We start from the raw sequence: 13,656 nt of genomic DNA, 5'->3' as shown, positions 1-13,656 counted from the left end.
CGGATCACAAACAAACCAGGAAAATACTCTCCAAAGTAGGAAGATATGATCTTCGGGATGGGTCCTGTACAAGAAATCTTTCCTCGGACCGTTACTACGTTGCTTATCCAGGAAAGAGGGGCATCGAATTCTAAACGACATCCATTATGGTGACGCAGGGAATCATAGCGGCATGAGATCACTAGCCGACAAAGCAAAAATGCAAGGATATTACTGGCCCACAATGATACAAGATGCTGCAAGAATGTCCCGACGATGTGAAGAATGTCAGCGTTTCGCCAAAAAGATACACGCACCAGCAACAACGTTGAATTCTGTGGATAGTCCGTGGCCATTTGCAAAATGGGGCATAGATATCGTTGGGCCTTTCATCGAAGGATCAGGGAAAAGACGATTTTTGATAGTAGCCACGGACTACTTCAGTAAATGGGTGGAAGCCAAAGCCTTAGCCAGGATCAGAGACGTGGACGTGTTTACTTTCATATTCCAAAACATTATTTGCAGGTTCGGCATACCAGCGGAAATCGTGTCCGATAATGGTAAACAATTACAGGGGAAAAACATAGACATGCTCTTCGACACTTTCAAAATAAGGAAAAACAAGTCCACCCCCATATACCCTCAAAGCAACGGACAAGCGGAAGCTACTAACAAGACCCTCGCCCTTATCCTCAAAAAGCAATTAGACGAACACAAGGGGCGATGGTGTGAACAGCTACACAATGTATTATGGGCATACAGGACAACACGAAGATCTGCCACTGGGGAGTCCCCATTTCTCCTCACTTATGGAGCTGAAGCAGTCATCCCAACAGATCCTCATGCCAACCACAAAGACCGAAGCATGGGAGAAAAATCTCACAACAGACATGATGTTAGAGAGACTGGACGACCTGGAAGAAAGGAGGGAAAGCATTGCAAAAGATGGAAAATTATCAACGGAGATAGCGAGAGAGTACAACAAAAAGGTTAAGCTTCGAAATTTTGTAGAAGGGCAGTATGTGCTAAGAACAATCCCGCAGTATCAACGAGAGAAGAAATGGGGAAAGTTAGCACCTACATGGGGAGGACCTTTTATAATACACGACATTGCGGGAAACGGTTCCTACTATCTTCGCAATCTGAAAGGCGAGGTCCTCCGGCACCCTTGGAATGCTAAATGGCTCAAACCGTACTACCCATAGGAGCAGCGCAGCTTTGCATCTGCGTGAAGAATACCAGAAGAAGAAGGCAGCGTAACCGCTTTACATGTTTCTATCTCTGGACGAGGAGTAGCAGGCCTCAACCTATCAATCAAACAAACTTTTTGGGAAATCTTCAAGCAAACGAAATGGTCAAAAGGCCCGCTGGGTGAACGCATGTACATTACATAATAAATTAACAATATTGGGGAAAGTAGTTAATCTACAATCTCTCAGGGCTCCCCTATCAGTGTCTATGAGTGTAAGACCAGGGGGAAGGCACCCAGAAAGAGATACCCAACCAATTTTAAAGGCAGCGGGTCGACGGAATGGGTGCATGTAAATATTTCAAATAAGCATCCCATATCCTAGAACGCTGCCTCGGCCCCCACCGTTTGGGAATCCTCTGGCCCAGGATTCGCCAGCGGGGTGACAGGTCTCAAGACGATCACGAAGGTATTTACCTTCGGTGTCGCACCCAAACACTCTCAACATTTTACAAAGCAAGTTATTTCTAGTTTAACACTTCACAATACTTAAAATAAAAATGAATTGATAACGCAGGTATGCCAAAAGGATGATCCATTTCATAAAGAGTTGATTACAAGTTCAGCAAATAAGATAAAGCAGGAAACACATCAAAAAATGATCCGAAATTATATAATCAACAAGGATCAACTTTCTATGACTAATAAAATAAATCTACTTGGACGATACAGGTCCATCAACAGGGTTGTCTCTGCGAGATGAAGGTACGCTACCACCTGAAGAAGGCCCAGAAGAACCAGGCAAGGGCGCGGGAAGGGGACGACGCGGATAATTCTTGACAAGACCATGTTCGACTTTAAGATCAAGTTCAATCTTATCTAGGACTTTGTTGGTCTCTTCAGCCAACTGACATCGAGCTTTATAAGTAATAACAGCGGTCCGCTGGTTGGCCTGAGACAGCAATGCAGATAGGCGTTCCGCCTCTTTGGAGGCAATCTCCGCTGCTTCCTCACGAGACGCGGCCAACCCTTTGAAATAGTTGGCTTGTCCTTCCTGCTGCACTAAGGCAGATTGAGTTTTTTTAAGCTCATCATTTTCTGCGTGAAGCTGTCCCTCGAGTGCTGAAAACAAGAAATACCAAGGGGTTAAAACGAAGAAATAACAGAATCACACTCGATAAAACGAGGTTATACCTTCGACATTAGCTGAAGCCTCTTCATACTCATTAACAACTGCGTCCCGAGCCTCATCAAGAAAGTCATATTCGTCGGATAGTTTCTTATAATCCGCTTGAAGGTTCGTAAGAGCAAATTGACACGCGTCTAAGTCTACCTACTTCATTGAATCCAAGTGACGAAGATGGTTGACTTCGTCACTCATCTCCCCCATCTTTTTATGGAGACGATACACATTCACTTCAAGATCTCTTTCAGATTCCACTTGGAGAGCAACATCAGCTCGAGACGCTGCTAGGATTTACTAAGAGCACCAACCTCATCCCTAGCTTTATCTCTTTCCTCGGAAAGATGCAGCATACTATCCCTAACCCCGGGGCCTAAGAAAGAACGAGCCTGTTGTAACTCTCCTTCCAAAAAGCGCACTCTAGCCTCTAAGTCTGAAGCATGTCCTAGATCATCACGCAGGTTGTCACGCGTCCATAGCAGCGTATCATTAAACAGACGACGGTCATGATTGTACTTATTTTGCATATCAACCATCAATGTTCGCTTTTCACGCCACTCAGCTGCTAAGGCGTTGTGCTCATCAGCACGAGCATTCCACTTTACGGCTTCGCTTTTCAACTTACCCACCAGCTCTGCAATGTGGGATTTCTGTCGTTCCCTCTCTTTCCGAAGCCATATGAGCTCGGGGACTCCACCCACTGAATATAGGGTGGGGAGACTGAGACAGAACACCAAAGTACAAATAGGGAATCACGAGGAGTAAAAGACCAATAAAAAATACGAACCTGTGAGGGACGATACATTTCTGCGAGCTTGCTCCAATTCGTTGCGGACTATAGCAAGTTCCGAACGAAGACTATCCTCGGCATTACCTAGCCGCTCTTTTTCCTTCAGGCGACCCTTCAGTTCACTTATTTCCATCTCGGCCGCAGATAGTTCTTCTTCTCTATGACGAAGCTTAGCCTCCAATGGTAGCTGGGCAAAGAGTACCTAAAACTACAACCTATATTTTACCTACAAGTATACAGGGTCTTGATGAAGCTAGTGTGCAAGTAGGGGAAAGTCCACGGGGACAAGGAGGGTGATATGTTGTTTTCTAAGTGATTTCCTAAAGAATTCTAAATGGCAGTGATATGGGAGGGACTAGGATCTTGAATCCACCCTTTTCCTAAGCTAAGTCCTCCTAGTTCTAATAGAGTCTTGTTCCTTGTATAGATATTAGTGAAGTTCTAGCCTCATGTAACTATCTAGATGGCAGTTGAGGTTCTATGCCTGCTGCTCATCAAAGGATGGTCTTAGGAGAATGGTTCAGTGTCTCTAAGATGATCCTAATCCTAGTTCTAGCTGCCTTCTCACAATGCAACTAACTATGGATTAACCTCTTAGATAGCTAAACAATCCTGAAGGATATTCTAATCGCAACTAAGATATTCCTACAAAGTACTAACTGTCTGATTAAAGTACAATTAGTCAAAGTTATGAACAACAATCTGTTAAGCATGAGTTGCAACACATTCAACATAGAAATAACCTGACTACAATGGATACAAGGCATACATTGTGAAAGTAAAATGCTGACATGTTTAGATTATATTTATCCACAACATTATATCACAACAAGAACACTGTCTAGAATATGAACAACTTAACATCAGAATTGGGGTTTCATCTAAACCCTAGACATGAAATCAGAACATAACAAACATTGTGAAAAACAATTGAAAATAACACAGTTGAGGAACTGGCTAGTCCAGTCCTCTTGGGTGAAGCTCTGGCTAGCCCAGGCATACCTTCTACAACACCCACACATCCCTATTTATAGTTGCAACATAAAAATATCAAAATCCCCAAAAATTAGGGTTTCACCTAAATCGAAATTAAATCATACCAACTCTATGAAATTTGATTTTGATTTCGACCCATACCTCTTGTGCGTCTCCTACATCTCCTGTTGCTTCCAATTTCATCTTTAACCTAACCTATTTCATCAACCCCTAAAACTAGGGTTTCAGAGAGAAAAAGATCGAGAGGTTGATGTAATAGGTAGATAGAGTGATGGGTGTTGGTTGTTAGAGTGATATGATGAAGGTGGTGGCGGTATAGAAGGTGCAGACGGAGTTGGTGGTGGCAGTGGAGTAGTTGCAGAGGGAGTGGGAGGAAGAAGATGGGTTCGATGGAAAGAAGGAGGGGAGTGTTTGGCGATGGGTATAGGTGTAGGTTGTTACAGTGTGAAGCGGGTGTAGCCAATTCGATGTCCAGCGAAGCTGAGCCGTGGGATGCGGAAATGATAGATAGATTTAACGGCTACAAGTGAATAGGTTGGTATCGACCGTCGGATGCCTGATACAACGAAACTGACGGCTCAAGATGGGGTTAGGTGCTGTAGTGTTAGACAGGAGCTTCAGACTTTGATGTACTGACAATGCTGCGACCGTAGGATGCTGAGATGATCCAATCTGACGGCTAGAAAGGGAAACGGGTATGGATATAGGAAATGGGTTTGGGTAAGGGTTTTGTACCTTGGGTATGCCAATCCCATATCTTCTTTAAGAACAATTCTTCCTTGTTAAGCCCATTTCTAGCCTTTTGGTCTTGTGCACAACATTCCTCGCGGCTTCCTTGCGTAATTCCTCTCGGCTTCCACCACTTTTCTGCTTTTTTCGCTCCGTAATTCCATCCAAACTTTATTTAGAACCTAAAAATACAAAATTAATTAAGAAAAGTATTTATTCTTGAAAACAATGAAAATACAGAATATGGGATAAAATGGAGAATTAGAGCACAAAAGATGAGTTAATTGCCAAGAAAAAGATATAGAAATATGCACTTTTTGGCACTCATCAAATACCCCCAAACCTGAATTTTACTTGTCCTCAAGTAAAACAAAACTAAGGAAATCCTACCTATCCACTGTCGCTGGTCTCTCGAATGCATTTAGCGTATGCACTAAGCCTTTTAAACCACTAAGTGTCCCTAGTGGACGAGTTGAAGTCTCGTGAAGGTTTGCTTAGAACGTACCTACAAAGTTCTAGGACAAAATATAAGCTCAGATTCCATGAAATGTGACATGTGCAAGACAGTTTAAGCTCACAGCAAAATGGATATGTCAATCTAGCTATCAAAGGCACAATCCTAGCACTGATAACAAATAAAGACATGTGATAAGAGTGTAAAGTGTATCTACACATGTGTAAAGAAAGATCGGATGTTATGACTACTAATCACCAAGAGATAGTTTCTCAGGCTAAGAACCAAGGTCAAAATCTAGCTAGCTGTCCGGACTTTACGAGAATTGTGAATGAATTGGAGGTATTTCACAATTACTCGCGTTGTACATCAATGGCATACACCCTTCCTTGTTTATTACAATAAAACAAAAGATGACTCTTTACATGACTCTTATTTACATTGACTACTCTCTTTTATTTTTGGAACAAGAGAGGGTGGAATTGATAAATACTCTTTTTTTTTTTTGAATTTTTTTTCTGATATTAATTTTTTTTTTTTTTTTCTGAATAACATCATATTTTTTTTTAACATGGTAACACTTTTGATACATATAGGAAACAAAAAAAAACATGACTCTTAGCAAGAGGTAGCCCTTTTTGATGCACTCAGTTAAATTCGATGGTTGTCTTTCTTAATGTAACCTCCACCTTCTATCACAACCAACCAAAGAACAAGCTAGTCAAGTTTGGTTCAGTATTCTAAAGTGATTGGCAATCGTGACTTCCGATAGAACACCTCAAGGATGAGGCTATACATGTATTGGTAGATCGTGCACGTGCAAGTTTCTTATCACTATGTGAATTGTGCTAGAATCAGGGTGCCTAAATATCTAGACTAAGAATCCTTATGTTTACATACATGCACAAGAGTCAACATTTCAAGGTAAATGAGCTCCATTTTTATGTTTTTTTTCAATTTTTTAATTTTTTATTTTATTTTGATTTTTTTTCATTTTTTCATTTTTTTTTTTAACAAAAAGAAAGAGTTCAGTTTCAATTATAGCATGTGATCGTGGTATCTATACCATACCCCCAAACCTAAACTAAACATTGTCCTCAATGTTCCAAAATATGAAAAGAATTATAACATACGAAGAGGATTATGCTGAGTAGAGAGAAAGGAAAGAGAATACCCGATTTGACGGCGAAAGCAAAATTAGAACTCGTTATTCAAGGCAAAAATCCAACATATTTCAGTTAAGAGTCACATTGGATTAGCAAAATATGTACAAAAGAAACAAAAGATTTAACTAAGAAACTATCTACTAGATTCTATACAAGAAAATTTGGTTTTTAATGGGATTGGACTTTTTGGAAAAAATTTGGTTTTGTCGGGAGACATTTGATTTTGATGGGAAAAAGAAAAATTTTTTTTAGGGAATCATTTGGTTTTTAATGGTTTTGAAAAGAAAAATTTGGTTTTAAAATCGGGAGCAAGCCCACATTGGTGGAAGAATGCACATCCCACTAGAAATTTGAAAACAGCCCACAACTGCTGTGCAAAATGAAGCCTAGCTGAGTGTGAAGTCAAGCCCAACGAATCAGTTTGAATTGAGCCCAGCAAAAGGTTTTGAATAAAAGAGCCCAACCGTTTGGGGCAAAGCTTGGTCCGAAGCCCAGATGGGTTGTTTTTGGAGACCAAATTTGTTTTAAAAACTTTGATTCTTAGGCCCACTGTTGGTGAGTAAATCTCACCGTTGGTTTTTTGGAATTTTGAAAGTTTGGCCCACTCGAAGTTTGGTTCAGGCCCACAGTTCAGAAACAAGCTCAGAGTTCAGAAACAGTTGGGTTTTTGGGCTAGCAGTTAACTGGAATGCGAGGCACAGCTGGGTTTTAAAACTTTAAAAACGTTTTTCAAATTTTTGGTCTGGGTCTAAGCTCACAATGTAGGGGTTTAAAGTTCAGTTGAGTCTAAGCCCACGAATGGTTGGAGCCCACAGTTTAAACAAATTTCAGTTTGAGGCCCAAAATGTAACTAAGTCCATAGTCCAGTTCACAAGCCCATAATCACTTTTAGAAATTACACAGCCCAAAAAGAAGTGCAACTGGGTTTGAAAATGGCTGTCAACTTTTTTTTGAGTCAAGCCCACAGTTCAGGCTTACTCTTGTAGCACAGCCCAGCTGTTCTGTTTTAGTTGCACATCCCAGTTGGGCTTGGTTCACAGCAACAGCAACTTCAGCAAGAGCACCAGAGGCTCATCAGCAACAGCAACAAGAAGAAGAAGCAGCAGCAGTAGGAGGCAGCAAGACAGCAGCAGCAGCAGTAACACAGAAAACAGCAGCAGCACCAGAGGCTGGCTGTAGCAGCACCTGTTGGCTCAAAAGAGAAGATCAGTCTCTTTGAAGCAAATGGGTGAGGCCAAGAAGCAATGAGGAAAAAGGGCAAGCAGCACAACAAGAAAATAACAAGTATGCTCAGGCAGCAAGTTTCAGACAAGGCAATGCTATAGGTGCTAGGCCACAGGGCAATGCTGCAGATGAAGCAAGGCTGCAGAGCATCATGCTTACAGGGCATGTCAAAGTTACAAGCAATGAGCACAGCTGAAGAGCAAGGATGCAAACACAGATGCAAATGCAAGATGCAGATATGGAGAAGATGCGGGCATGCAATGATATGCAAGTGACAGATGCAAGTTATGATGACAATATGCAAACTAGAGATGATGCAGGTATGCAGATATGGATGCAATGGATGCAATGCTTACAACTAAGATGCAGATGCTAAATGATGCAGGTATGGATGCAGGAGATGCAGAACTACAGTTACAGCTAAAGCTAAGTTACACTAAGAGCTACACTAAGTTACAGATGCAGTTATACTAATATAGCTAAGTTATACTAAAACTATTACACTAATATAGTTATACTAAGTTACAACAGCAAAACACTAAGTTACAGCTACAACAGGCTAAGTTACACTAAGACAGGTACACTATTTTTTTTTTATTTTTTTTCTTTTCAACTACACAGCACCAGTCCCCGGCAACGGCGCCAAAAACTTGGTGGCTCTCTAAAAGAGTCACAGAAATGATACCTGCAAGTGCACAGGGTCTGTTGTAGTGAGTGCAAGAACGAGTCATTTCCACAGGGACTAGGGTGTATAGTTGAAGTTTTTAAGCTTGTTATCTAAATTAACAAGGCAGTAAGTAAAGCAATGAGGTAACAGTGACAGAGAACAAAGAAACAGTGAAACAAAGACAAAAAAACCAAGGCTGTGAGCCAAGGGCAGTGATGGAAGCTAAGGGATAAGGTGAGAACTAAGGCTTCAATTCCACCCCTAGCTGCATATAATTCTCTAAGATGATATACTAGTCTTCTCCTATCACAGCGATGCCTTAATCTCAACTATCATATGTCAATCCCCTAGCATTACTTGTCTTTCTAAGGTACAAGCAATCTAAGATTATACTACATTCAGTTCATATAGCCTTTTCGGAAATTAAAACATGCTTGTCATCAAACTGTCATGGAGAAGAAGTGCTCATACAATAGGGTTATATTTATCTAGAGTTTCATCTCTGCCTTAGTAGTAGAATTAAAACATGATGAAGTTCTTAAACATGTTGTTTGTCAGACAACAATGTATAAAACTATCCTACTGATGCTAACATAAGAACATAACATGAACATGAGCTTAATGAAAATTGTAACAATCACACAATCACATTCAAAACATGTTGGAGTTCTGAACAACAAATATTTAACAGTGCATTTGAATTGAAAATTGTGGAACTGAAAGATTGACAAACCCTAAAACTAACAGTTCATGGAAATGTAAATTACAAAATAAAACCTAAATTATTCCTATTGATGCTCTGGATAATCCAGACATACCTTCTACAACACCCACACATCCCTATTTATAGTTGCAACATAAAAATATCAAAATCCCCAAAAATTAGGGTTTCACCTAAATCGAAATTAAATCATACCAACTCTCTGAAATTTGATTTTGATTTCGACCCATCCCTCTTGTGCGTCTCCTACATCTCCTGTTGCTTCCAATTTCATCTTTAACCTAACCTATTTCATCAACCCCTAAAACTAGGGTTTTAGAGAGAAAAAGATCGAGAGGTTGATGTAATAGGTAGATAGAGTGATGGGTTTTGGTTGTTAGAGTGATATGATGAAGGTTGTGGCAGTATGGAAGGTGCAGACAGAGTTGGTGGTGGAAGTGGAGTAGTTGCAGAGGGAGTGGGAGGAAGAAGATGGGTTCGATGGAAAGAAGGAGGGGAGTATTTGGCGATGGGTATAGGTGTAGGTTGTTACAGTGTGAAGCGGGTGTATCCAATTCGATGTCCAGCGAAGCTGAGCCGTGGGATGCGGAAATGATAGATAGATTTAACGGCTACAAGTGAATAGGCTGGTATCGACCGTCGGATGCCTGATACAACGAAACTGACGGCTCAAGATGGGGTTAGGTGCTGTAGTGTTAGACAGGAGCTTCAGACTTTGATGTACTGACAATGCTGCGACCGTAGGATGCTGAGATGATCCAATCTGACGGCTAGAAAGGGAAACGGGTATGGATATAGGAAATGGGTTTGGGTAAGGGTTTTGGACCTTGGGTATGCCAAGCCCATATATTCTTTAAGAACAATTCTTCCTTGTTAAGCCCATTTCTAGCCTTTTGGTCTTGTGCACAACATTCCTCGCGGCTTCCTTGCGTAATTCCTCTCGGCTTCCACCACTTTTCTGCTTTTTTCGCTCCGTAATTCCATCCAAACTTTATTTAGAACCTAAAAATACAAAATTAATTAAGAAAAGTATTTATTCTTGAAAACAATGAAAATATAGAATATGGGATAAAATGGAGAATTAGAGCACAAAAGATGAGTTAATTGCCAAGAAAAAGATATAGAAATATGCACTTTTTAGCACTCATCATCCAACTTTAAAGACTTTGCTTTAAAGAATTGGTATAGAACATGGTTACAATGTTCGCTCCTCATCATATATGTCACAAACGACAAACATTATTATACCCAAGGGATCGGATATCGCGAAGAATACAATGTTCGTATATCATCAGGGAATCAGTACAAGGATTTACCTCTAAGACACGCTGCTGGGGAAAACCGTATTTGTACCCATCACCTATGGCCATCATATCAGCAACAGAGGAGGGAGGGTCAACCAATAGGTTAGCTTCTGAAGCTCTCAGATTCTTCTACCACATCTCAGCAACGCGGACTTCAGAAGACACTTGCATCATCTGACGAGTATAAGCGTCAGAATTCTTCTCACCAGGGACCACTAGGGCAGGGTTGGAGACGAACATCAGATTTTTCTTCTTAATCCAAGCCAAAATGGCATCTTCGCCTTCAGGCATTGCGAGTAAGGGAAATCCTCTGAAGGAGATTCAACCGCAACTTCCCTTTGGCTGTTCTCTCCTCACTCGCGCAGTCTCGATCACCAGCCTCAGTATGACCACCGGCGTTTTCAGCCTGCTGACCGGTGGCATCTTCTTTACCAATATCCCAAGCACATCCCAATCATCATTTGGGGAAAGCAATGAGAAGTCTTCGGCAAGACCCATGGAGCATTCACATCAAAGGATTCCCCCGCGGAATATATCCTACCAAAAGAAAATTCAGGGGAAATAACGGGCAGAGTACCCACACCAACAATATTATCGCCAACAGGGAAGATCCACCCCCCCAGTACCACCAACGGTAATATTACCCTCAGACTCACCATCACCACACCCGCGAAATTTCTTCTTCACCATCACCACCCGCGGCAACTTCTTCTTCACCATTACCACCTTCGTCATCAGGGTGAGAAGTATCGGTACGCTCTTCTCCATCGGACATTTCTTCATCCTCAGCATACCCTTCGTTTACAGGACTCGTAACCTCCTCATAAACCTCAGCCTCACCGGTAACCACAGTAGAAGATTGTTTGGGTCCAAGTTTCTTCTTCTTCGACACCTACAAACCAGTACACATCCCCACAAAGGCTCATTTTTTCCCTCACTTCAAAAATGAAAATTATTTCAAGCAAGGAAAAAGGGGCAAATAGAATAGAGAATATAAGAAAAACTATACCTTGGCAGCAGCAGCACTCTTCGGTGGATGGGTAGTACCAGAACCCTCCTTCTCATCTCCATCAATGACATCAAGAGCGTAAGGAAAATTCATGCCCGCGAAATTCGGACGCCAAGGACAGAAATCTCCATAACGAGCAGGAGGAGTTTCACGAGGCTTGCTGTTTTCAGAAGGACGCCAACCGCGCGGACCAGGAATCCAACCATAAGCCCAAGGACCAACTACCTCAATAACAGTAGCATGCCATTCATAATCATGGTCACGCTTAATCCTTTCACGAGCAGGAAAGAGTTTCCGTTTAGCAGATCCCTCAGTACCAGGAAAATACTTCAGCTTGGCATCACTCACCTCACTCAAAAGACGAATTTCACCACGAGGAGCAGCAATATTACGAAGACTAACACTCCACGGCTTACGGTTTCTACTGTTGACATAATCCCCAAAGGAACTGTTAAAATTCTGAGGAGTGTACCACTCTCTCTCAGCAGGATTTGGAACATAGCAGGTCATCATAGTCTCTCCCTTGCTTTGCAGGTAACATTCCTTCAGTGAACGAAGATAATTCCCAGATAGTTGTGACACGGAACGATTATGAGTGTTTGTAGAAGAGCCTTCCCGACTAGCCAACACGTGATAATAAAAGGAGTCACCCGACTTATATAGGGGCAACATGAGACCCGCCTCGAAGGCTCCAACCGTAGTCAATATATGAAACTCGTCAAACTGATACTTAGCAAGGAGCTCGTAAGTGATATCATCGTCAGGGGCATAGAAGCGAACCTCAAAAGCTTGAAGCTCATGTTTTTCCTTGAACTTCTCAAGATCAATATGCTTGAAAGTGACCTTCTTCTTACCAACTGAAATGATGCGTATCACGGGGACAGTTTCTTCTTCGTCTGCGGAATCAGAAGTAGGACTCAATTCCGAAGCTTTCCTTTTAGAAGAAAGATTTTTAGACGGATCAGCTCTCGACATAGTACCCTTGGAGTACTTCCCTTTGAAAGAAACCGTGGGAGGAGGAGGCAAAGATTTCTGCGGAGGCACTGAAGGAGGAGCCATAGAACGAAGGGGCGGAACATCCAATGCTTCATTACGAGGAGGAGGAGCCCGCGTACTCCTAGAGTCATCACGAGGCGGAGCCTGCGTACTCCTAGAATCTTCACGAGGACGAGAAGGGGCACGGTTAACATCATACCTAGACCCAGAAGGACCCTTCGGCACATCCCCTTTCTTAGTAGGCACAACCTTCGCACCAGAGGAAGATGAAACCCTATGACCCCGAGGATCCGATTGCGAAGACTTGTGAGGACCTTCCCCAAGTGGAGATCTGCCAGAATCTCGACGGGGAGGGGATCTTGGCGGACTAGACGGCGGGGTTTGGTAAGGAGCCCGCGGACGATCAGACATATGTACAAGAAAAAACAAAAACAGTTTAGAGAAGAATACGAGGAGATCACTAAAAATAACCAGAAATACTCCATCAAACTCCAGGGATAATACTTAGATACAGACTCACAGACTTCGTAACAAAGAACAGGGGAAAGCATATATGCTTCGACATATGTGTTCTTCATCACAAAGCCAAGAATACAGCAACAGGAAACAAACGGGTAGATACATAGATAAATCAATGATGAGCAGCTAATGAAAAACCCCATACCTGTATAGAAGAGGACGACAAGCACCAACCACAGTCGAAGAAAGGAGGATCGGAGATATCAAAAGCTAGTTGTCTGCGATACAGGGGCAACAACAGTCGAGAGCGAAAGAGACAGAAAATTGAATGTTGTTATCTTCCTCACAAGAATGACGATAATAAATGACTAAAGAACAAGAAGAGGATAAACACTGACAAGAAGAGGATAAAAGTTTTTTTTCATATTCTCTTTCCTATTTATGAAGCTAGAGAAGACAATAACTGTCCCTCGTACCAAGGAGCAGTTATGGGGAAAGTCAATGCAAAGTGGGAAACGTGCCCGTATCTATAGGGGAAGTTATTTCAGGAGAGATAAAACGTGTAGGACAACCTTTCTTCTTCTAAATTGCAAAATGCGCCCAAGTCACAAGAAGAGGGCAAATTGTATGTACACCTTTCATCATCCACCACTTGTACAGAAAGAGACACGTGGAAGGCATGCAAAACAAGATATCAAAACATGATAACAAGCATCTCATCAGAAGATGCCACCGGTCAGCAGATCTGACGGTCAGGGACAGAGGATCACATAGGTATGATAGCTTAGAG

Source organism: Papaver somniferum, chromosome 4 (genome assembly GCF_003573695.1).
Source record: "Papaver somniferum cultivar HN1 chromosome 4, ASM357369v1, whole genome shotgun sequence".
NCBI lineage: Eukaryota > Viridiplantae > Streptophyta > Magnoliopsida > Ranunculales > Papaveraceae > Papaver > Papaver somniferum.
Note: the sequence above shows the minus strand (reverse complement) of the source record.